This window comes from Solanum stenotomum, chromosome 12 (assembly GCF_019186545.1).
Source record: "Solanum stenotomum isolate F172 chromosome 12, ASM1918654v1, whole genome shotgun sequence".
NCBI classification, from domain to species: Eukaryota; Viridiplantae; Streptophyta; class Magnoliopsida; order Solanales; family Solanaceae; genus Solanum; species Solanum stenotomum.
In genome coordinates this window covers 1,172,194-1,200,044 of record NC_064293.1, presented here as the reverse complement: position 1 = coordinate 1,200,044, position 27,851 = coordinate 1,172,194, and the positions used below count along the sequence as shown (strand labels likewise).

The 27,851-nt window shown below is 33.3% G+C and overlaps 1 long non-coding RNA gene across 4 annotated transcripts; it reads right to left on the bottom strand.

Moving 5' to 3' along the window:
* Positions 1–1,138: 1,138 nt before the first annotated feature.
* LOC125846737 (uncharacterized) lies at positions 1,139–11,099 on the bottom strand. Of its 4 annotated transcripts, XR_007444386.1 has the most exons (10): positions 10,975–11,099; positions 10,693–10,752; positions 9,784–9,877; positions 9,096–9,204; positions 7,472–7,526; positions 6,775–7,378; positions 4,384–4,602; positions 3,961–4,084; positions 3,517–3,874; positions 1,139–1,893 (listed from the first exon to the last, which is right to left on the bottom strand). It is a non-coding gene; the product is annotated as an uncharacterized LOC125846737 (long non-coding RNA). The 4 variants fall into 4 exon arrangements; XR_007444384.1 differs by lacking the exon at positions 3,961–4,084 and having other exon boundaries at positions 1,140–1,893; positions 6,775–7,526; XR_007444383.1 differs by lacking the exon at positions 3,961–4,084 and having other exon boundaries at positions 1,141–1,893; positions 3,517–3,850; positions 6,775–7,526.
* Positions 11,100–27,851: the final 16,752 nt, after the last annotated feature.

Genomic DNA, 27,851 nt, shown 5'->3' with positions numbered 1-27,851 from the left:
CGGGAGTAGAATGCATAGCATATCATGTCATGGATTCATAATGCATATATGTTACCATACTCTTGTTGCCAACCTTGGCCCGTTGGAACTCATGTTCTTATAATTCCATATTCAGTTTCATATAACATGTAAACGCCTCAAAGAACTCAAGGTGCAAAAAGAATTTTTTCATGAACTCATTTAACTTCTGTACAACCATTTAGGTCTATAGACTCATAATGGATTCAAAGCTCTTCACTAGACTTCAGGTTAGAAAATCAGTCATCTAGCAACTTAAAAGGAGACTAACGTGCTTAACTTGATTTACATAAATGACTCCAACCTGATACTGGTATGGTCCGTTTTAAGAAATATGTTGCTTGACAAGCATATAATTAACAAAAAGAATAGAGTACAAGATTTAATATTAGTATCATTTTCAAATTACATTTTTGAAAAATGTTTTGACAAGAAAGAATGACTTAACAACTCCCCTTGGTATAACATGAAAATTCCCCAATATTTTCGCCATAATCTTAAGACAATAGCTCGCGAATAGAGATAAGAAATAAGAAACTTAACGAAGGATAAATTTACTAGCACCACAATTCAAAATGATACAAGTATAAGAACAATACGATAGAATCAAAGCATAACATGACTTTCCAATGCCCTTCACAGAGGGTCTTTCTAGGAATAGAATAGTAAAAACAATTTATTCGATGATCTATAAATTTTAAGATTTTACGCGATATGAAAAAGAAAATTTTGCCTTAACATACCTTGAATAAAACCTTGCAAAACCTGATGTAAAACAATCAATTTCATTTAGACAGTAGAATATAGCACTAAACATGTTTTCCACCAAATTTTCTTCACCGCATAGACAACAATAATGACTCAACCATGATGGTATATATTTTACCATCAGTATAGACGTTGAAGGAATTTAGATATATGAATACTGTATAGCTGAAGTGGGAACTAGATAAGTTTACTCCTAAAAAAGATGAATGAAATTTTGCAAAGCTCTCATATATATATATATATACTAGATGGGGATGGCCCGTGCTGAGCACGGGTCCAACATAATAAATCTGCTCACCGTTGATGATAAATTTTATTGCTAGAAAATATATATACCACAAATTACAAGGAAACAATTTATTCAAATTACGTGTGTAATAGTAAAAAGGATGATCTAATAGGTAAGGAACAAAGTATGCTCATTGAATTTATTAATTGTACACAATAACAAATCATCTATAAAGTAGAAGACATTAAATGTCGACACAACTCCAAAAAAATCGAAAAGAGAAAAGGAAAGGAGAATGCTCAAGACATTGTTGGAAACATTCTGCTTTTATCTGTCATTCAAATTCTAGTGGTTTCACAACTTCTGGACTATCCAATGTTGCCATGAGAAACATCAACTGTACATTTATTTTTTCCTTTTTTGATGTTGTATGTTCTTGTATGAAATGAGGGAATGAATATTTAATTCCTATACCCTTTCTTCAACGTAGTTAATTGCCTTAATGCTATTATTAGTAATAATTGACCCTTTATTTTCTTCTTGCATAAGTTGTCTCCCTCAGAGTTACTGGACTCTCTTTTCTCTTCTTTTGAGTATTCTCTTGTTGGGGTGAAATCTCAATTTACATTGTCCATCCAGTTGGCTCATTTCTCGTGGAAAACCAAAAAGAATGAGCATATCGTCAATTATCGTAGGTGCACAACAGAAGGAAGTTGTTTTCAATTATGAAATATACTTTTAACTTGTTGGATTTGTGACAAACTTACAGTGCTGCGTGTGTCGAATTTGTCAGAATTGGCAAGTGTCAGCTTCATATAGGCCCCCCACCGAGACTTATTCCTGCTTGTTCACTTCATTTAACAGAGCAACAATTATATCTGCAGTTAAAATACGCTTAAAGGAATAAATATCAAATTTGAAGAAAATTATCATCATTGATCAAACAAATTACAAGGAGCAGAATAAATAGTAACTAATCTGATTATGAACATATAAGTAAAAAATTCACTTGCGCAACCAAGGTTAGTAATCACTGGTTGTAAGCATTTGAAGAAATTGAAGACCCATAAAAAAGATATGTTTTTTCAAAATCTGCTTATGAAAAATTAACTTCAAGCACCACTTGTTTACTTGAAAGTGTTCATCTCAAAACGTTATCCATTGTGTACACAAACTAAAGAGACCAGTTAAATTGGGGGCAGAAGTAAAGTTCAGTGAAAAAGAATAAATAAATTAACAGGAGACTCATGGCTCCATAAAAAGAATTTGAAGTTGAAACGAAAATTAAGTCTTAACACATGCAGCTGAAGTTGTTCTCAACATCTTCTCCAATGAAGGCAATATCAATAAATCGTTCAAGAGCAACTCAATATGATAAGAATTCCACAATTGTACATTATAGAGTTCACTAACAGAGAGATTTTCACCTATGTTTTCAATTGAAATATAATAGAAACTATAAATGTCAACTAAAGAATCAAGATATCAATTTACTTTAAAATCAGTTCCCTATTTAATCTTTCCAACTCATTAATATCATCACATGGGTAAATCAAATACTGTAAGCTGGGATTCCTAATCCATAGATACCTTCTATCAATCATTCTGTAAAAAATTCCTAGGATACTTGTTCAAGAAAAACTCACACGGAGCCAATTCAGTCCGAGGGAATCTAATTTTGAATGCCCACATTACATGCCTTGCATTAGTCCATCTACAGTTGGGATGTTGTGATGCTAAAATAACAAAGTATCAAATTGTTTTTCTAGATTTTCATTTGAACACTTTCAGAACTCCCTGAAGATGGGCATTCAATATTTAGCTACAAACAATGCAGTTCTCTGCAATAATATTTCATTGGCAATTTACTACCATGGTGTTTCTATTTAAACTTGTAATACACCAACTCAAAATTTTAAGTATCTGGTGCGACAATGAACATTATATTGAACTCAAGTCTAGCTTTCTCAGACTTTTAATATACGAACTCAAAATTTTAAATATCTGGTGCGACAATGAACATTATGTTGAACTCAAGTCTAGCTTTCTCAGACTTGTAATACACTAACTCAAAATTTTAAGTATCTGGTGCGACAATGAAGATTATGTTGAACTCAAGTCTAGCTTTCTCAGACTTTTTTCAGAAGCCAAATAATTTTCTAATTGTACTAATAAGATGAGGATTGAAATGATGTATCATATCCATTATAGCAATCTAAATGCCATTATTAAGTCACATGTGAGTGATTGTTCTTCTTTCCCATGGTAAGCACTCCCTCAATTTCACTAAGTATGTTTATTTTTCTTTCCGATTAGAAAGATACACTTACAATGGAAGACAACCTGAGAGTGTTTTAGGTCAAATCCATATATAATCGATACCTTCACAAAATTATGAAGAACAAGAACATCTAACACCATAGACAACCAGTGATGATTTTCACATCCACAACAGAATCATAGAAGAAAAGAAAAGATACATTAGGCAAAAAAAGGGATACCTTGTACGTGATTTCTACTACCCATCCAACTAACACAACAAAAATATTCTTCCCAACTAAGCTATTCAGGCTCAACCAAATTTTCCAAACTTTATTTCCATCAACCAAATTTCTGGACAGATGACATTGCAGCAACATTGTCCATATTGACCTTGTTCATGGTCAATTGAGGTTGTAAATTAGGTGGAGCTAACTACTTTACAGTTGGCCTAAAATGTCATGAAGTATTACCATACAAAAGTGGTTCATATATAGAGCTCTTTGATCCCGCGGCAGCAGGTGCAAGTGGTCTATTATTAATATGAGATGCAGTCTGTAGACCTCTTCCGTTCCCCTGCATGTGAAAGGTCATTTTTCACTGAGAAAGAAGTTTAGCTGTTGTAAATCTTTAGAATTAGTTTAGCCCTCTACAATGAGACACTTTTCAGATCAAACATGACTTACTAATGAAGGAGAATAATCCCTCATATCCAGGAACAAGCCAAGCACAACATTTTTCAGGTCTCTTGGAAATCCACAAGATGTTTTGATGAAAAAGCATTTGGCTTCAACTCGACTGAACAAAAGACTTATCTCACATAGAAATATCACCCTTAGATAAAAGAATATAGATTAAGCATTCAACAATTAATATAAGAAAGAACAATATAGAAAAGGATCAATATATATATATATATCGCAACCTCAGGCTAAATTTGATATATTCGATGTATAGGTCAACCACCATTCATCAAAATAATTTTAATCTAGTACTTAAAGTCATAGGTCTATAGCTCTATATCCAAGACATCGCCTTAGTCTTTCACACTCATTCGTAATTGTGCAACTTATTGATTTTTGAAAGTCTATGCAAATAAAAGATCTTACCATACCTGATACTCCAGCCAAACAAAGTATATAAGGGACGTATGGACTGTGATGAGGCGCCATCCAATTGAAGCAGTCCATAGAATGTCACTGTTGGAGCATTTCTGCAGCCCTTTGGTCTTGATCATATAGATTCTTATGATGTCCATGATAAAGCACTTCTTGAACTTCACTAAGCGCATTCTCATGTTTCGTCGTAATTGAAAAGGGACATAACACCTACAATGAAAGACACGGTGAAGGTGTTATATATATATATATATATATATATATATATATATCTTTCGAATTAGGACACATAAAATACACAAAAAGTAGAGAGCGCTATCATTTACAATCAGCAGGTGTTAAACATAGTAGCAAACCAAATTCATGGATGGGTATTTCACATTATTAGGGACTTTAAATGTCAATGATCTATACTCACTGGGGACAAAATTAAGTTCACTAAATGGAAAGAAAATGTCAAAGCTTTAGTACCACCAGGCAGAATAGGCTTGCCTACTAACATTTAAGCCATGAGGCAACCTGCACTTCAAAGATCAGTATGTATTCCATAATCTGGAGCACTTAGTAGAAGTTCTGAGGCTCTTTACCAAAATGTGACAACTTGACTTGACAGAGGATGCTCTTTTACATGATTGAAGTAATTTGCGAACCTAGAATCAGTGAATTTAGCATCCCATATTTGTCAATCAACAAAGCAGACCCCATAATATTTCGGTGCAAATACACTCTGGTGACAATGTTGCAGCTGTGCAAGTAACTACCACATACAACAGTTTATATGAAATCGAAAAAATACTTTGAAAATCAGCAAGTGTAATGACCAACAACAAACGAAAATTAATCTCGAACGATACGTGTCTGTGTATTTTTCATTACAGGGTTGTTCTGCATCAAATCCTTAATAGAGAATGGGGCATTCTCACTATACCCCTCTTCCATCTCTCATCCAAATAAGAAAATATTGCTCCCTCTATGCTCATCAGTCAATGTGAAGTCTCAAAAAAGACATATCACATCTTCAAGCAGCAAAAACCAAGGGAAAAAAAATAAAGAATCCCCAAGAATAGAGCAAATGCCAGCTAATAGTGAATATACTAAAGAGGGCTACCTTTGCGGTAGTGAAAAATGCCAAGCAAAGTGGGTTGCTTCGTGCAGATGGCAAGCATAAATTAGGAGAAAAATGAGATAATTAGGAAACTATTGTTAAACTATATCATTTCCAAATTCAGAGGAATTGAACTGAACAGTTGAAAATATAAATTCAGCTATGGCTAATTGGTAAAAATTTCTTATGAAGCAATAGAGATCCAAGCATACAATATTTAGCACAAAAATATCTATTTTTTCTCTTTCAGTTCTCCTTTTTTCCTATTCTTCTTACTCTCTTTTCTCCTCCTCTCTTGTAGCCACCACTTTCCCCATCAGCCACGTTCCCAAAAACATTTTTCTCTACACATGTATTCTAGTAATTTTCTTCATTTTCCTGCAGTAATTTTCCCCCTAAACTTAGCTTGTTTTTCAAGAAAACAATTATCTTAAAAAGTAGCTTATGAAAGTCATGTTTGAAACTTTTCACTCTGTAGGAGGTAAAATACCTCTTCATAAGTGCAGCATGCATGGATCATATACCATGAAAAAAATCTCAAGGGTAAATTGCTAAGGAAAACTTTATTGCAAAAGATATATATATTCTCGTTGAAAACATAGGTAAGTTCATAGTAGTGTAGAATCGTGGTGCAACTTGTGAAATGATGTCTTGGTACTGATATTTAGTATCAGTTTTGTACTCATCAAATAAAAAGATCTAAACTAAAACAAATGTCTTTTTTGAAATAAAAGTAAAAGAGTTAGTGACATCTATTATTGATCTCACCAAATTTACCAAAGTGAAACATCAAAAAGATAAAGGGTGAACAAATGAGAGTTCAACCATTCATATATATCTTCTTATATGGTCTATGAATAGTTCAAGCCAAGCTTGCAGTAATATCCTCATAATCATGAAGTTGCAACAAATTGGAAAATTACTTGGCAACCTTATCAATTGAAAATGTACAGCAAATGACTATAGACCAAACTATAAGCATGTGCAAATTGTGGTATGTATATTTAGAAATTAGAAGATCTTTGTTCTTTTATTCGATGAGTCAATCTATCCATTCTCATTAGGGGAATTCCTTTATCTTATCAAGAGTCCTAGGGAAATAAAAAATAACTTCGAGGTATTTGTTTCCTTTCTTTAAATTTCTTCAAATTTTATCATCCTACACCTGAGGACTCAGATAGCTTTGAAGTTATTTTCTATTCAAGCAATCCAATTTCCACAAAGGATGGCAAGAACACACATGAAAAGCAAGCTTTGTAAACATAAATTTGGCTAACCAAGTTGTGTTGGTGATCCTAGTTTCAGCATCTTGCCTGAAGTTGCATATTTTGTCACTGCTACTTCCCTTTATTGTCAATAGTAGTTAAAGAGGTCATATTCCTTTTGTTTCTTTCAGCGGCACTTGTAATCCATTGATTTAGGATGTTACAGAATTTGATAATATATTTACTAAGAATCAATGGATCATTCTTCTAACAATCTGAACATAACTTTCATCAAATATGTTGGGTACAAAGGAATATGACTACAAAATGAGGATACAAAAGCAACTGGAGTTTCCGTGACCTCAAGGTTATGAGCCTTGCGAGCTATCAGATTGCTCTACCACAAGCGAAAGATAAGAACTGAAAACTAATAGATAAAAAGAATTAAATATTCCCCTCCACCCTATCAGTACAAATGGAATAACTCATTTATACAGAATGGTAAAAGGGCTACTATGATCATCAACAATAGAAATAGAACTAAAGTGTTAATTCTTACCTACTTGACCTTGTTGCTCCTGGTAACAAACATGCTGAACCATTTCAGCAAATATACACAGTAAACTAAAGACGATGAGGTGATTTGTTCAGTGTAGTGACAGAGGAACACAGTTTTCTGGCATATGCAATTATTGAGAGAACAATAAACCATTCAAACAGTTAGGAAGCATGAGTAAACAGTTCCAAATTCTAACAAAGAATTTCTTACTTAACATCGATCTTTATGGTTGTCCATTTGGACATCTTAGTTTTTCATGTGGTACCTGCAATCGAAAAATGATAATATACATTATACAAATAAAAAATAGGATAATATTGATTAGAAAACCGTCTAATTTTTCTAGTTATGTTCAATACAAATTTTAGATGCAAGAAAAAGGTTTTGGAAATTTATTTAGTTCTTTCTTTTGCCTTTTTGTTTCATAAGAGGCGTTTGAACAAACAAACAAATTTCTGTACATAATTAACAAAGAAACATGAAGAAAGACAGAACAATTATGTACCATCCATCAAAAAAATACTAAAAGAAAGACTCTATATTATTGGGAAAAAAAGAGACTCAAATCCATATAGATAAAGATGTCTAAATCAATGATCTGTAAGAAAAATAAGAATAAAGATACTATTTTTAGATAAATTCAGAGACTAACTTCCACCTTCAAATGGAATCGGTCAAAATTAGAATGATTTAGGATGGGGACTCGAAGACCATTCCCGTCGTTTGCAATATTTGACTGATTTTCTCTGGGGAGAGAAAGTGTGGCCGATTCTAGTAGCAGAGAACTTGCCGCGATTTCACCTGAGACGGAAACCGCGTACCATATAGACTGCTTTTGGTACTATCCGTTTGTGTTGTGTTAGTCGCATTTTATAATTTCTAAGGCTCGTCTTACAAGCATCGTCTAATGCTAGACTAAGATCATCATAGCTTGTTTAAGCCTACATCTTACCATGCGGTCCACATCCACATTTGCGTCACGTTCTCTGAAATTATTCCAATCTCAAATGGAACCAGAGAAAGAGGCATGAATATAAATCAGTATATTATAGGTTTTATCTGCAAGAATCACCACAATCCATAAAACCTCAAATTTCAGAGATTCTTGCAAATGTTTGGTTTTAACCTACTCCTCTTTCCGATTAGCACCACAATCATATTATCAAATTTGACCAGAAAAAACTCGAAATTTAACCCTAGAGTAAGATTCGCAAAATCAGGTTAACATTAGTAATAAAGAAATAAAGATAAATCAACAAACTAAAAGTACCTTAACATACACCACCATAAAACCCAGAAGCTTCTAAAACAGAGAGCGAAAGAGTGTGATCGACAGAAAGACAGAAAATTTGAGAGAGCAGAGAGAAAGATCGGCGGCATGCAATGAAATCAAATCTTAATGAGGACACGTGGGGACAGACAAAAGAACCACGCAAGACAACATATAATGTTAATTTCCTAGTACACACTTATTCAACTCTACTTTAACGGTACAACTCATACTACTTTTGGTACAATTAAAAGAGTTATAATTTTTTCCTCCTTTTGTGTTACCACGTCTCTATATATTAGAAATAAGATGTAAAATTTTATCACAATAATTTCTTCCTCTTCCATAAAAAGCACTAAGAAATCCAAAAAATATTATCTCGACTATCATCATCATCATTTTATAAATTCTTTTGTTCAATATCTAAGCCTTTTGGTAACAAAAGAACTAAAGTTACGATTCCTCTCTAAATTAGAGTAAGTTTATGAAATCTCCCTTATGCCTCACGCCTCTTTACCTTAAAATAAATAACATAATAGTTATTAATACATAAGTGATACTTACAAAGAAGAATTGCTCCATCCGGTAGAATCTATTTGTCTTACTTTCCTTTTAGTCCCAAAAAGAATGTCTCTTTCCTTTTTTAAGCAACTCTTCAATTTCAATTTTTTACCTGAAATGTTTAAAAACACAAGATTAGATGACATTTTGGTCCCATTTGACATAAGTTTTAATTAAAGACCACAAGATTGAAGATTCTTTTATAGTTTTTTAAACTTCATGGCAAGTCAAAATAGGACAAACAAATTGAAACAGGGGGGAGTATTTTAGAAACAGCGAGACAGAAAACGTGAGCTATTGTTACAGGTAAATAGATGTATTTTCAGCTAAGACAAACACTATTGAATACCTTGTAATAGCGAATCAACTGTGACCTTTTAAGTTACAATATATGGTATCTAATATACTCTTTCGATCATCCCTATTATCAACATTAATCATAGTTTTTGTGTTTAAAACAAATTACCAACTTGTGCAGGTAATTGTTTAAGACTTTTAAGATGATTGAAATGTATATTCATTGCTGTAAATTAGTATCTAGCGATTACATTAGTGAAATTAGAGAGACCAATTAAAAGTTTTAGGGCTCTCAAGCCATAAACTACCATCAGATATCCATCAACAGGATATTTGACACTTTGAAAAAGTGAGAAAAACAGGGAGAAGTCATGAAGATAGTTCAGAAACTAACCCAAACAGTGGAAACCAAACTTTATACCAAAAAGGATAGAACCTGCGACCTTCCTTCAAGGCATGCAACACTCTCAATTTTTTTGTCCACATTCCTGTTGCAAGTAGTTTTCAATTTGTTAAAGTAATAGTCACAAATTTTTTTTCTAAAAGTCACACATTATATTCTACTTTTTTGCTGGACACAAAGTCAGGACAAACAATATCAAACTGTTGTTGAACTACATTCATACAAAGTATACACATCTCAAGTGAATTTTGTGGACATAACCATAAATAACACATATATTGCTCACTAATCTTCTCCAATAAAACTAAGTAATGTAACATTCCAATTGATGATTGGCAGAGGAGTATGTTACAGTAAACCTGATGAGACAAATAAGAAAATTTGAAATAGTGTAGTGCTTTGTCATACTATCGAACACCTTAGGTGCATGAACATTTAAAAAAGGAGCAGCCAAAATGTTCACCATTAGAGACATGCTCTATTAAGTTTATACATTTTTGAGAACATCGAAAATTAATTGAGATGTATACAAACTTACAGCAAAGGAAGAAGCAACCCAATTATTTTTTGGGTTATTATAAACAATGAGAGTAGAGTCTCGCCAATACAAAGAGCTAAGATAAACACCAAGATAGAGAAATGTAGTAACTTCTAAAATGTTTGATACAGAAAAAAACCTGATGAAATTGAGAGCCACAAAAGCCAAAAAGATTGTAATAGAATTATCGGTAGTACACATAATTTGATTATGGACAGAGTCGGATATGAGCAAGTATAATGTTATGCTAAGGAAAAAGTAAAACAAACTCTTACAATCAAATTAGAGAAGATGAAACATAGTTTAAGAGTGTAATTTGTTTTCCAATATTGAAATCGTAGACCAAGAAATCAGCAACTTACCCTATGAGAAATGGAGAAATTGGGCAGATATTTTGAATATGAAGTTCCTACGCTTCATCCCTGCAAAATACGAAGGATCAAAACAACATCAAATTAAATCTAAATTCAGTGCATGAAACATAACTACAACACAAAAACCGAATAGATCAACAAATTGAATGAAAAATCAAACCATTCGAGTAATAAGTGGACAAAATAAGACCTAAAATCAAAACGAAAAAATAAATTCAAAGTACCACTTAAATTTTCGAGACAAAACTTATGAGGATAGTGGGAAAAAACCTAAACATCAACGATTGAAAGAAGGTGGAAGAATGACTAAAGTTTCACCGAACATCCAAGGCTTTCTGTGAAGATGAAGATGCACAATTAGGTCACTCAGTACAAAGTACTTTTTTTTTAATAAAAATAAATGGGATGGAAAAGATTATCAGAATTCAGTACACGTGATTTGCTCACAAAAGTACACGTATTAGCAGATGGGTCCAATATAAATGAAAAATGAGGTGATAACAGTGTATCCCACATAGCTAGTAAAAAGACAAAAAGACATGTCTAGAAAAGGTGCATACACGTGGTGATGTGATTGTGGAAAATTAGCAGTACAAATACTATTTCCTTGGGTACAACAACATGATGCAGTGTTGGTCCTTTAGAAGTGGTATTTCTAAATAAGCCTTGGGTACAACAACATGATGCGGTGTTGGTCCTTTAGAAGTGCCATTTCTAAATAAGGGTAATAATAATATATTATATGTGACATATGGGTCACTTTCTTTGCCGACAAACATTTTCTCAACCTTCCATTAAAATTCAATTTAAATAATATACTAAATGGAACAAATGGTAGGCCTAATTAATGTTGCTAAGGCTTGGTGCCCATCTACTCCACTTCCACGTGGAAGTGGAGGTGGAAATATATATATTTTTTATTTTACATTATGAAACAATTCAGGTATTGTATAGATTCGTGATAAAATACATGCAACTTTTCTATCATAATTAATAAAAACCTTATATGAATAAAGCCTATCTCATACCATAATAATTTATTGGCACACCTAGACTTACCAACTCAGTAATTTTTTTTTAATAATTTCTAATGCTTTTATAAGCTAAATAAATATGATATTATATCGTAATTAAAGATTTTTTTCCATCAATATTTAAGAAATTTTAGGAATATAATAACATGTAAATATTATTATATTTATATAAAAATTCGATTAAAAATTCAATGTTATAGAATCACACATGGTGATGTAATAAAAGTATCAAATTTTGACTCGTAAGGCTACGATATGGGACGAAGGATATCCAAAACAATTGAGGTGTTATATTTCCCTCCTTAAGAACATTCGTCCGCGAATGAAAATATCACCTACATAGATAAGTGTGAGAATTTTTGTAAATTTTAGCGAATTCTCTTTATATACCGTATCATTCTTAATTTAAAATTGAACGAAACCCACTTGTGTGCCTCTAAGGGCGAGATACACCACACCAATAAAATAACATCAACATAAAACATTTTCAAAATACCACATAATGCAAATTGCTTTAACAAGGAAAATGCTTCTTTAATTAATTATATCAAGCAAGAGCATAACACATAATGTATGAAAAAGATGTCATTTAGAATTCATGTATTGAGAAAGAAAGGAAACATTATTATCTAAAGTACAAACATGTGAGTTCAATAAGGAACTCTTTGTGCGATGGGCAAGATATTCTAGCCCTCACTGAATGCATGTCTGGAAAAAAAATCAAGCTATGACATATAGAATAAAATTTAAATAAATAATCATTAAACTCTTTTTTCATTTAAACATTTGACCCATTACCAAGTAATACCTTGACATATACACATGTACTCTATGTCCTTGAAATACGTAGGTCATGAGACCTATCATAAATGGATAAATAATTTATAAAGGGTTTAACATAGGCACTAAAGGTGTTTGGTATGTACAACCTATGTCTCATGGATTGGCAGTTTTGGGCACACATAGCATATATCAAATATTTTTTTTTTAAGGGACCGCAACTTTTAATTACTAAACCACAAAGATAACGAATATATGAGCATACCTTCAAACACACATAGTCAAATTCTACAAATCATCACTCATATAATAGACAAACAGTTTAAAATATATGATATAATATTTTGAGTATTGAAAAGTGGTAACATCCAATTAATTAGTCTATAAAAAGTGGTCATGGTAAAATATTGTCATGTATTTTTTTGAAAGTAACGTTAAGAAATTCATATGTTGGTCATGCATCAAGTGAGATATTATTCTTCAAAGTGTACAACATGTAAAACATAAACATGTTCATTACAAAGCACATATCATTTAAAACAAGACTCACTTAGCGTGATACATTTAGCATGAGAAAAAATTAATTGCTGATACCTAGGCATATGATATTGAAAAGAAGATTTGTACCATATAACATATGTGCTAACATTTTTGAGAATATAGCATATAAACACATCTTATTTGAAACACATAGAATATAAGCCATTGATATGGATAAAATAAATTCTATGAACAGATGATATGAATAGCATTTAAGTACATAATTCTGATAGGACGCCTGAAATGTAACTATCAGGCTTTTTGTGACATGTGACATATTAACACATAGATTATAAGCTTTTCTTTTAAAAAAAACACATTTATGTCTTATAGATGAGATTCATTTGAGTGGTTAAAATTTGGCATACTAGTTACACAATATTTTGGAAGGAGAAAAAAATAAAAATAAACTAAAACTCAAACAAGCTATCCACGAGGAATGCAATATATATACAAGTGGTTTACAATATCTATAACTTATATACAAGGTATGAATTATTGACTTGCAAGTGTAAATCCTTTAACATGTATGCACATAATATGTAATCTAGTATTTTATGAATAAGGCGTGAGAAAAAAAGATTGTGAGTCATGTAACATGTGAGGCTTTATCCTACAAAATGTATAACATATGAATATGTTCTTTATGAAACAGATAATATTTTAATAATAACTCATACACATTGCCTATGAACAAGTTATCTAGAATGTAAATAACATAGAAGCAATTATTGAAAAACATTACACATGCGTCGATATCTTTATGAAATATATAACATGTAAGCATATCAGTTATAAAACAAGTGGGCTATAACCCATGATTCATACATCGCATAATGTATGGATTTTTCCTATAAATAAATATTGTTAAACGATTTATCACATACATATGAATAGCCAATGACATGTGGGTATATAATCTATCGTGTGTATGCATAAAATAGTGTGATCGAGCATTTCTTAAAATAAGTAATATATAAAAAAATAACTCATGAATCGCATAATCATATAAGTCTTTATCTCATGAAGCATATAACATATAAATAATTAGTTTGTGTGGTATGTAAGTGGGTCTAGCTAACAAGTAAGCAATTTGTGGGTTAGCAATTAAATTATGATAAACTTATAAGTAAATTTATACTATCATATAATTTGTTAGAAAATAAAAAAAAATACTCCTCACTTATCCTACTAGGTCTCAAAGATTCATAGGGTAGTATAATTACTCAAAGAATTCTATCATATTATGACAAGGACTCTAGAGAGTTTTTTTTTTTTTTTTTTAAAAAAAGAAGATACTTCCTTATGAGATAGTCCATACATAACATTTACAATACAAGTTTTTTTTGTTTGGACCATAAATTAAATGATGGTTAGGGGACAAAAGATACCTCATGTAGATTTAGAGCGCTTTGTTATCCCAATACACTTTATAACATGAAATAATTGACAAATATCAAATACATAACATGATACCTAGAAAACTCTTATTTAGTGAAATAGTATTATGTCTCTTCCAGTAATGACTCAAAATTGAATATATACCATAAGCTTAGTCATTATAGATTACGAGATAAATAATACATAACAACGTAGAAGCTAATTTATCATGTACTTTTTTTTTTTTACAATATTAGGAGCTACAAGTATATCGATCCGAGTCATAAAAAATAATACGTCATAATGATTATAAGCTTTACCCAATATTTTTTTTAAAGGAATGTTTTTCAAATAATCAAGAATACCGATCATTAGTAAGAACTCAAATACAAAAGGTGAAGAAATATTTCATGATAAATGATTAATAAGTAATTATGAAGTATCTATTTAAGCATTCATGAACAAAAATTATGTTGAGGAGAGTGCATATGTGCAAAACACTTCATATAACATGTAGTGTGAAAGCAAATTCCTTATAAAGTAAGTAACATATACCTAAGGAATTCTATTACATATAACTATAGACAAGAGGTCAGCGGTACATATAATGTGTTCATCATGAATTCCCAAAAAGGGCATTTAACATGCAAACTAGTAAACTCGTGCAAATAGTACCATGTATACTCTTATGTCATGAAACACGTAGCACATATAATATATTACATGTAAATGTATTGTAATATGTTCATATATTGATTTTTTTAAACCTATCTTTCTAGGTATCTAATGGTATGACCAACTACAAAATATTCAACAGTCATTTTTGTCATGATTTATAATTTATAACATATCTAGTGCATAGGTTGAATACAAAATATAGTCCTTTTATCTACAACACTTGTGATATATAAGAAATTGTTCTAATGTAGTACATTCTTCATGAACAAATTACTTATAATACCAATATTATAAATAAATGATCTCCAGAATATAGAAGCAAAATAACATATCACTACTAACTTATGAACCAAGCAACAAGTAATAAATATATAAGGCACATTACACACATAATTGTATAGCCAAGAAAACTATAATAGACATACATATGAACTTATATTAAATTAATTCACCAAACAACTAATATTTGTGCAAATTATGAATTCTTTCCTTTCGTCCTAAGAAGAGTAGTAGCGTAGTTGAGAACTTCATGTCACATATACATTAAGCTTAAATTAACAAATATAACTTGGTTACCAAACTCCAGCTCGACAAGAACATAAACAATGAATTTTGTAGCACAATAATCTTAGCTAAATCAGTAATTTACAATAGATATATAACAATTTCTATAGGTCACCATGACAGCTAGAATCGCAGAAAAAATATTAAAATGCACATATGGCCACAATGCTGATAATACAATTGACTATACTCCTGAACTGCGTACATATGGAAGAGATCATATATATCACTTTTTAGTTGGGTTATTCTAAGTCACACATTCTATAGGAGATATCCATGAGACTAACAAATATATGCTAGAAATTGTCTCCTTGAAACAAAAAAAAAACATTTGTCCTATTGGTCTAATATAAGGTCGCCTTTAATACATACAATTTATACGACACTACGCAGAGTGTGAATAAGAAGGAACCTCCTAGATGATGAAAGATTAGTAAGTATCTCTAAATGCCTTGTATCCTCCTGATTATAAGTAAAATGCACAACACACCTATAAGCAAGACTCTACTAGACATAACTTGTGGACTCCCTGGGACACGACCCGCTCTGATACGTATATCAAGTTTGTCAGGCCCCAATCTAGCGAAGGTGCACCAGACACTCAATGCCTCACTTGACAGAGCGAATCAACTAACACACAAAGGAAATGAAACAGTGAGGGCCGACAAGGCCACCACAATAACCTGCTGAAAAAAAATAACGAGATCGGTAAGGTCACAACAATACGAAAGACATAGAGCAGGCTGACAAGGCCAACTTACTGATAAAGAACTAGCATTCAGACGATGCATCATATGAGACTATAAATACAATAAACCGATAAGGCTATAAATGAAAGTTGAGAAGACCCAACCAAAAATGTCCAACGAATACTACAACTCAATTGGTTGGGATAAATCCCCAACAACGTCAACAACTATATACAAAACTTGAGTATGTAAAATAAATAAACAACCAACAGCTCGAGGAAGAATGTAGCTTATCAATCCTCAGATGAGATAACACACCTATGGCAAAGGTCTATCAAGATATTTGTTCAAACCTGCAGCACAACATGCAGCATCCCCAAGCAATGGGACGTCAGTATGAATGAAAATGTACTGGTATGTAAGGCGGAAAATGATGCCATAAATAGCTGTGATAGAAAGGGTAATAGAGATACCACCTGAAACTGGAACTCTGATAGCCTCCATGGCTAACATCTAACCTCCCAATAATTAAATATGCAGTATGCTCGTTTAATCGTATGTCGTGAGTACATACATATATATATATATGCAATTGCATGATATACCCAAGTAAATGCTGGCAATGGTGGTGTCTTCTGGTAGCGAATCGGCATCATATTCGCCAACTTTGGCCATTTGTGTCTCATACGTTTGAATAAACGCAATAGGCACAATACCTTCCGATTATAGCTCGGGAGTAGAATGCATAGCATGTCATGTCATGAATTTTTAATGCATATATGTTACCATACTCTTGTTGCCAACCTTGGTCCGTTGGAACTCATGTTCTCATAATTACGTATTCACTTTCATATAACATGTAAATGCGTCATAGAACCTCATATACTTTTAGAATAGACCTAAGTGCCTAACTCGATTTCAGAAAGGTAACTTAAACCTGAAAATATTAAAAAAGAACTCAAGGTGCTGAAAAAATCTTTTCATGAACTCATTTAACTTCCGTACAGCCATTTAGGTCTATAGACTCGTAATGGATTCGAAGCTCTTGACTCGACTTCAAGTTAGAAAATCAGTCATCTAGAAACTTAAAAGGAGACTAACATGCTTAACTAGATTTACATGAATAGCTCCAACCTGATAATAGTATGGTCCATTTTAGAAATATGTTGCTTGACAAGTATATAATTAACAAAAAGAATAGAGTACAAGATTTAATATTAGTATCATTTTCAAATAATATTTTTGTAAAGGGTTTTGACAAGAAAGAATGACTTAATAATCCCCTGGGTATAACATGATAATTCTACAATATTTCAGCCTTAATCTTAAGACAATAGCTCGCGAATAGACATAAGAAATAAGAAACTTAACGAAGGATAACTTTACTAGCAACACAATTCAAAATGATACAAGTATAAGAACAATACGATAGAATCAAAGCATAACATGACTTTCCAATGCCCTTCACAGAGGGTCTTTCTAGGAATAGAATAGTAAAAACAATTTATTCGATGATCTATAAATTTTAAGATCTTACGTGATATGAAAAAGAGAATTTTACCTTAACATACCTTGAATAAAACCTTCCAAAACCTGATGTAAAACAATCAATTTCATTTAGACGGTAGAATATACCACTGAACATGTTTTCCACCAAGTTTTCTTCGCCGCATAGACAACAACAATGACTCAACCATCAGGTGTAGTGTTATAAAATTCCACATGAGCAGAAAACATGGTGGTATATATTTTACCATTAGTATAGACGTTGAAGGAATTTAGATATATGAATACTGTGTAGCTGAAGTGGGAACTAGATAAGTTTACTCCGAAAAAAGATGAATTAAAGTTTGCAAAGCTCTCATATATATATATACATTTTCTCAACCTTCCATTAAAAATCAATTTAAATAATATACTATATGAAACAAATGGTAGGCCTAATTAATGTTGCTAAGGCTTGGTGCCCATCTACTCCACTTCCACGTGGAAATGGAGGTGGAAATATATATTTTTTATTTTACATTATGAAACAATTCATGTATTGTATAGATTCGTGATAAAATACATGCAATTTTTTTAATATATCATAATTAATAAAAACCTTCTATGAATAAAACCTATCTCATACCATAATAATTTATTGGAACACCTAGACTTACCAACTCAGTAAAGTTTTTTTAATAATTTCTAATGATTTTATAAGCTAAATAAATATGATATTATATCGTAACTAAAGAATTTTTTTCCCATCAATATTTAAGAAAATTTAGGAATATAATAACATGTAAATATTATTATTTTCATATAAAATTTTGATTAAAAATTCAATGTTATAGAATCACATATGGTGATGTAATTAAAGTCTCAAATTTTGATTCGTAAGCCTACAATATGGAACGAAGGATATCCAAAATAGTTGAGGTGTTATATCTTGACCGCATCTGTCTCAATAGACATCTAATATAGCGTAACATGGCGTATAGGACTCCGAGAGGCCCCATATAAGCCACTTAGCATTCATAACATAAGAAATAGACAAAGAGATTTAAAAGAGAGTTTCAAGGTATCAAAGTTTTATAAAACAAAGGGGAAAATCTAAAAATCGTCTCAATAGAAATCTAGTATATAAGAATGAATCTGGGCCTAGACCGTACATTATGTTTGAAACTGGAAATAAGGAAGAACTAAAAACAATGAAGATTTGGTCCTTGAAGCATTAGGACACACCAAAGCTTGAAATCTGGTCAACGAACTCTAGCCATGAAATTGGGAACCATAACTGTCGGACCCTACATTAGGGGAACTGTAGGCAAGAGTATGCATTAGTACAAAATATGTACCAAATATGATAGCTATACACAAAACATATAGTTCATGTTAAAAAGGGACATTTTCATGAGCATGCAATGATCAAGCTAACACATGAATCTTGGATGTTAGAAAACATAAGTCATTCAATATGATCAATGCAAGTGAACATCATTGTAAACATGTATGAGATTCTTCCTTGAAGTAACCTTAGTTCATATTAAACTTTCTTGTGGGAAGTAGCCTTAACCGACATATAAGACCATGTAAACTATCAACATGAAATCTAGTGTCTCCCACACTGAAAAGGGTTGTCCTACTTGCCAAAGTAAGGACCATGAACCTCTAGCTTATGTGGATCAACTAGCTAATGTCTATCTAGACAATCCTATGTTGGCATATAGGTTTTGGGACATGGGTAATCGCCACTTGTCTACTCAGTACTAAGCTTAACTTCCACAAAATAATTCTTATTCATATTCATCTTAGCTCATAAAGAAACATGGGTAATTGCCTTTTGTCCTTATATCATATGACATGGGTAATCACCTCTTGTCATTCTATTAGAGAGCATGGATAATCGCCTCTTGTCTCAACATTTGAATAACTCCTTAACATTGGTTTATTTTAAGTGAGAAGACCTTTCAACCCTATGAACCCTTATTATGTGAGAAAACCTTTCACAAATCATGCTTTCATGTGTATATGAGAAATCCTTTCAACAACACAACAATAACAACATCGTTGATACTTCACTCGCAAAGCATCATTAAAACATTTACATAAATTTCATGAGAACATGCTTCATTTTATAAACTCTTCTTTCATAATCCAAAACCCACATTATATAATTATTACTTGGAAAACATTGGAATTACATGGGTTCATGGGGGATCATCATAAAAATATGAGATTAACTCTATCCATACATAAGAGATCATAAATCAATTAATTAAGAGAACCCACAACATGGAAGAAAAACACTAACTCAATTGGGGGATTTCTAACTTTAAAAATTTAAAAAGTTAGGAACTCCATGAATGGTAGGAATCCATGGATGAAAACTATCATACCTGAATGCCAATTTCTTAACTTCAATGGTGGAATTGGGGACTTGAGTTGAAACCCTAGGTTGAACCCTTCATCTTCAACTTTTAGAGAGAGAAATATTTGAGAGGTCTTCCTTTGTGAATTTTAGAGAATGATTTCAATTGAGTAATTTTTGGGGTTAAAACATTTATATAAGGTTTTGGTGAAGGGTAAAATGACATAGTACGTATTGGCATAAAATAATTAGGAAAAGACCCAAAAGCCCCTAAAATAACTGCCGAACCCAGTCAACGGTGGGGTCCTATGGTCCATGGGTCAACCTACGGACCGTCCTGTCCCTCCGCCGATTGGTTTAGAGACTTAAGTTTTGGGACCTCAAACGACATGATCCACCCAGGGGCCGTGGTCCAATTGATGGGCCATGGATCCCAACTATGGTCCTCAAATTTCGACCTCAAAATATCTCTAAGTCTGGGACTTACCTTGGAGACCTATCTACGGCTCCTGTATTGAACGATGGACCAAACTGGTGAACCGTTGAAAATATAGAAAACTTGATTTTTTTTAGAAAAACCAATTGGCCAACCACAACCACCACCTATGAACTGTCGTCCCACCTACAGTCCGTGGATGGTGTCATGGTTGCTGACACCAAGTGGTGAAAACCTGAAATATTCTGGCCTTTTCAAATCCGAGGTGTTAGAATGAGCCACCCTTAAGACTGCCTCTAGCCTTTTTGGCTAGTTTGGACATTGCCTAGAATATATCGTTGTTCGAATACTAGCGCAATATATTAAAAACATGAGGCAATATCCAACACAAACATTGTGTTTAGGAGGAGGGTGTGAATATTTGTTGAGGAGCTTTGGAGGGCTCACTGATAATTAGCCCCTTATTTCTTTCCAAAGAAGGGGGAGGAGGATACTCTCTCTCAGAGTCTGAGTCACATATCACAACTCTATTTCCTTTACTTTAACCCATTTCCCGCAAGGAAAAACTATTCTAACACAATTCGGGTGAATGTTAGTTTACACAAGATTAAACACAAACACAGTTCAAAATCAAGTTCTGATGTTCGCTGACTGGGAATGTGATTTGCCTAACAGGTTTTGTGTGCTCAGGAGAGCTCGCTGAAGTTGACAAAATACAGATTAATTTCACTCAGGCATGAAAGGTGAAGTCATCTCTCACTCGGTGATCCACCGAGTTGGTTTCAGCAGACTAAGATAGGTCCACTGAAAGTGACAATGCACAACTAAAAGGGACAGGCAAAATAGAAAATCACTAATCCTACTTGACGATTCGCCGAGTTTTTTGTAGTGAGCTTTGATAAGCTCGCCCAATTAAACAATACTTAAGTCACTTATTCAAACACTGAAGGCAAAGCGAGACTTACATGGCAATTTGCCTAATCATATTGGTGATCTAAGACAACCTCATTGAACAGGTAATTTCAGCCAAATGACAAATTATCGTAAGTTCAACACCAAATGCAACATTACCCATTACCCAATCTATTTTACAATCTACCCAAATGCTATTAAAACAATAGGTACTTAGATTTCTCCCAAAGTTCACATATATTTTCCTAAATTGATGATTTTCCTTTAAGAAAGTCATCACTCTATCTATCATTGGGAAAATACAAGTCCTCGAGACAACACTGGGCTAATCAGACTTTACACATACTCAATCCAAGAAAGACCCAACATATTCATTCATCAATTTCAAATTTTAACCTTCACAATCAAGTTTAACAATTTTAGGCACAAAATCAACTATCCTAACTCATGTGCATAGTTTCATCCTTAATATTTAGCAAGACCCAATCAACTAACATTTCAAAACAACAATATAACACATGACCCATATAAAAACACCAAGATTAGGCAAACATATCACTAAAGGCCTTGAAAACCAACCTCAAAGAAGATCACAAAGCACAAAATTGATGGGGACATGTATGGGATTGAGAATTATGTACAAAAATACACTCTATGAAAGTAAATCAATGCAAATGAGGTCACAAAACCAAAGAAACAATGGTACGGTGAGTTTGGGAAGTGAAAGAGTTCTAAAGGATGAAAGGTTCTCTTTCTAAACTTGAATAAACTCTTGGCCTTTTTATTTCAGGAATCCTCGACGATTTGCAACTAATGATGCCGAATGCATTAGGTGAATTGTCAAAGCAGCCTAATCTCACTGATGATACCTGAAAAACATTCAAACTTGATGGTCAATTCGGTGGATCCGATGGAGTCTACTTAATGTATTTTGGTTGATCGCCGAATGGATCCCTTTTCGACATAGTTGATAGTACCATATTTTTCAATTACTCAACCAAGAATACAAACACAAAGATATCTGCCCAAGGTATTCGGCCCATCATTGACATTGTATTCTCATAATCAAATTCACCATTTTGACTTCTTTTCAACATGCACTCACAACAAACGTTATAGAATGTACTAAAATAAACTTGGGTTGCTTTCCAAGAATCATCTCATCAACAATCATTTTTGGGATTCGGGATGTGTCACTATGCAACGTTCTTTTTTGCCTTGGGTTTTGAAAGGTAAAGATCTGACATATTTAAATTTCCAACTACTTATTTGATACTGAATATGATTTAATCGTTTGAGTCAAAGTGAAGAAGTTATTTTTAAAATCCTTCAACACTTTATCGTGATCCTTTAACCTTGTTGAAGATCCTTGTTAGCATATCATCTGTTCGGTTTCCCTCTGGTTTAGCTGGTTCTTTTTTCATTGGAAAATCGTGAGGTGGGATGTATCGATCTTTTTCAACCTCACACTCTCTCTAATGGCCACCTCTCTCTCTCAAACCTTTCCAACCATTGTCTTGCTCTTTGTTCCAACCTTGTCTTAGGTAGTTTAGGTGAGAACCCCCCAATTAATTTCCTATGTAATTAGCCTATTCATTGTACAATACCTCAAACTTGGCATCTTTTTGACACTGCCTACTGCTTGTTCCAATTGCATTTACAATTTTCATTCTATTTCCCATGACATGTTTAAAAAATCAATTGAGTTTGGTCATCATTTTTGTCGTGTTTTCATCACACTCATGGTTATTCTCAATTTGTTCTCTACTCATGCTCCATTGTAGAGAAGACACATGATCCTCCCTAGTATGTCATGATCTATTGATCTTTGTAATAACATCTCTCAATAATGATTCTACCTCATACGATTGTCGCATCTGCCCATCTTGAATAAGTTGATCAGCCAAGCCCTTGTTGACTGAATAAAGGCTACAATAAAAGTAGTTGAGAAGTAAATTGTCAAAAACACCATGTATTGGACATTATAGTAACAATTTTTGGAACCACAATCATGTCTCGTGATTTGGTTCACCTCCTACTTTTTAAAAGTTCTGGATTATGTCCCTATGCTTTACCATTTTCCTGGGAGGAAAGAATCTCTCGAAGAAAGCACCGGTCAAGTCCTCGCAGGAACTAATAGAATCCTTCAGCAACTCAACCAACTATCTAGTAGCTTTCCCTGTTAAGGAGAATGGGAATAATCTCAGCTGAATAGATTGTTTTGAGATGTTCTTGAAAACGAATGACCTATAAATATTTATAAAGTCTTGAAGGTGTTCATGAGGGTCCTCATGAGCTAAACCCCTGAACAAGATAGATCATGCGGTCTCAATGACATTCATGTGATTTTCATTCAAGTCACATATGTTATTATTTTACCCATAGTGACTATCATTGTCACTATCATTATCACTCATGTTTTATACCTGCAAAATAGCAAAACTGCAACACCAATCAACAATATACTATAGTTCAACAAGTTCACAAAATAACTTCACTAATTGAATTCATAGCTTCCATTCCCTGGCAGCGGCGCTATTTTTGATAACGTTCAAAATTACTCTAAAAAAGATTAGATGAGTAAGTTGTCATTGTCAATGAAAATACCCAACAAGGAGTCGGGGTTGAATCCCACAAGGAATGGTTTAAGGATAAGAATTCAACTAGGAAATTAAAAATACATACTTATTCATCATAGCACGTTAGAAAAAGATGGTGGATGATTCCACCAAATTTACTAAAATGGTTTGAAGTATAAAGTATCATAATTAAACTATAATTAAGGAATCAAACAATTAAGACACAATATAGGTGTGCGGGGATTGGTATCAATATCACATAGGGCTAATTGTGTTTCTCATTAGTGCTAAATTGTCATGGAGAGGATAGGTAATCTTCAATGACACCAATCAATTCGATCTCATAGCATGGTATCATAGAATCTAATTTTGGTCTCATATATGTGAATCACAAATCAACCTACTATATCCTAGGAATCTCTCTATGAGCAGATTTGGGCACCTAGATCTGAACCATAATCTATCACTCGAGCAAACCATAGAAATCAAACCTATATTGCATGCAGCAAACTAATTATCCACTTCAATTGATCTCTTTTGATCATCAATTGAAAATCAAGACTAGGAACTAAGTTTGCAACCTTAACCCATGAAATAACTCCATGCTAATTAGCTCAAATCCATGAATGTATAGCAATAGAAAAGATCAAAACACAATACCCACTAGGTTAAATCAACAACCAACCTCATAATTGCACCCCTAGACTGGGGGTTTTAGCCGTACATCCTAAAAAGTAAATAAATTAAACCTATCATGACAACAGTCATGGATGTGATGAAATTAAGCACTTATAATCAATATGCACTTTGATTGAAACTTCCAATTTTCAATTTCAAAAGTAAAATTTTAAAACTACAAAACTAAAGATTTTTTCACAAGGTAAGAAGTCTCATACAATAACCTAATGCAAAATCTCTCAATGTCAAAATATATCATAAAAAAGATCTCTGTTTTCTCTCATTTAGGCTATTTACAGTTATTAGATATCTAGGACAAAATTCGGTGAAATTATTAAGGATCGCCAAACAAGATTTGTGTCTATTCCTTACCTCGCCTTTCTTTTGTTTCAGGCTTCACGTGTTTGAACCTAAGGTAGAAATCTCTATTGAGTCTACCTTTAAAATATGTCCAATCAGTGATTACCACCTTTTTTGCCTTTTAAGCCTTTGATACACTCAAATTACACCTCCCTACAGAAGTTTAAGCGATCGTTATCAAGTAAAGAACCCAACTTGTAGGTTGGGGTCGATCCCACGAGGAAAATGGTTTAGACTTTACTTTAGCCAATAATTATATTCAATTAGTCAAATTACTTCCAGAAACATGTAATTAAAGGGGGGGTTCTGTTTGTGTGAAACAAATAGTAAGAATTTAATAAGTAATCAGTAATCAAAACTCAACTTTGGTTATTATCAAGATGAGAGAAATAACTAGAGTATATGTGTTCCCCACAAGCTCATAACACAGTAATCCTAGTAACAACAATCCTTTCTTAGTGTATTACATGCAAAGTGATAAGTTAGGTATCTCTAAATCCTTGGTCCGGCATCTAGAGAATTTCACCCTGCACCTTGGTCCGGCTACATGTGTATAATTTACTAACCCTTACCTCTACCTCATATTAGACATCATAATCGATGTTTGACTTAGTTATTGCCTCGCACCAATCGACACTAGACTATTAGATAGTATCACACTAAATCTATGTTGATAATTCTTTTCTCGTTAATTACCTCCTTGGTCCAGCAAGTAGTAACAAGGCAAGTTCTAACGTTGGCCACCGTTAAAAAGACTTCTAAACGAAAGAATTATCAATGCATGCAAAACACTATTCAAGAATTGCTTATTTACTATTCATACGTTGATAATCGCTCATGGTTCCCACAACCCTAGTTGTGGATTTAGTTACCCATATTAGCAAGAACACAATTCATAGTTTTAGATGAAGAAATCATGAACTTACGTAAAGAGAATAATAAACCCAAAAATTCAACTTGAATTGCAAAGCCAAAATCTTCAAAACGAACTTAGGAAATCAATAATTGTTAGGTTTTCCAATTAATCTCCCAAGTCACAAAGTAAAACTAGAATAATAATGTCTAACCCCCAAAAACGAGGTTTACATGCCATATTTATAGAAAACAAATCCTAAATTAAAAGAGAAACAAAATAGGAAAATTTGTTCAGGCACGCGTCTTCATTCCACGAGACTGACTTACGGACCGTCAATGGATCTACAGTCCGTAAGTCCCTTCCGTCAGCCAGGACTTAGAAAATATTTTAGCTTCCAAAAATCAGTTTCTCTAAAGCAAACGACGGACTTGTAGTACAGATCGTAGATCGATCTACGGTCTGTGAATCCCCTCCGTAGCTCCACACTTAGAATCTTCAAAAATTAGGTACTGGAACCCTCGCAGTATCAATTTACGGATCAATCAGGACGGTCCGTAGATTAATCTACGGACCGTCAATGGCCACCGTGGTTCAACACTTGGTCAAATTTCCCTGATTTGTCTTCCATACCTTGCCTGCTGATCTACGGTCATTACCTACAGACCGTTAATGGACCTACGGTCCGTAGATCACCTCCGTGAATGCTCCTTTTCTGCATTTCTTTCAGCTGTCTCTATACTTCCGCGCCTGAACATCTTTCCTGCAAAACATGATAAAAACACATAAAAACCAATACAAAAAGGCCCTAGACACACACAACTTGTAAGTGACATGTATTAGAAATACCGTAAACTCACGGTATATCAGCCTTCATTTTACATCAAGGTCATGTCACTTTTGATGATGGTCATCTTGTTTTCTCTTCAATTTTTGTGAGTCACCGTTTCACTTTTAGTTGGCCGACCTACCTTGAAAAACTTCAATTATGAGAACTGTCACTTTGGGCGAGGCTAGGCCAATTGAGTGGTCGGCCCTTTAGTTAGGTGACTACCACTGTGGAGTTTATACTTCTTTAAATAATTTTGTCCTTTCTTTCATATATGCATCCTTGCCTTGTCCTTTAGCCTTCATAGTTGTAAATCATCAAAGTATCATCATAATATGACATTATAGGCATTGAAGACACTAATAGTTGAGCTAAAAAGGCCTCAAATAAGTGTAAATTTACCTCTTATCAAGAGTCTCACTCGGGTGGTACCAATTTGCTTTAGGACGACTTGGGAAAAGTTCAAATGATTCACGATACACTTGGTTTAGCACATAGCAGGTATTACTGTAGAAGCCATCCATAGAGAATCCAAGTTGGTTAGTTGGTGTTCCTTCGAGTACCACCTATTAAGGTCATGATGAGATTTTGGAGGACGAGAAAGCATAGCCCCAGGTATATAAATCCATTTGAGATTCTTCAAATTATTGGTGATGTATCTTATGAGTTGGCTCATCCTCTTACATTTAATGTTTTTATTGGTGTTCCATGGTTCTACGCTTCGGCAATATGTTCTTTAGTAGTCTTATGTGCACCACTATGACTCTGTTTAATTGGCAACTATTTGCGTGGAGAAGCTAGTTGCAATTTAGACCAGCGATGTGTAGCAGTTGTATATGAGAGCCATTCATGTATTTAATGTCTAGTGAAAGCATCGTCTAGTTGAAAAGGCTACATGGAGGCAAAGTGTGAGATGTGATTGTAGTTTCCTTGCTTGATCAAGCCTTCGGGAACTTCTTATCTCTTTACTTTCGAGGAA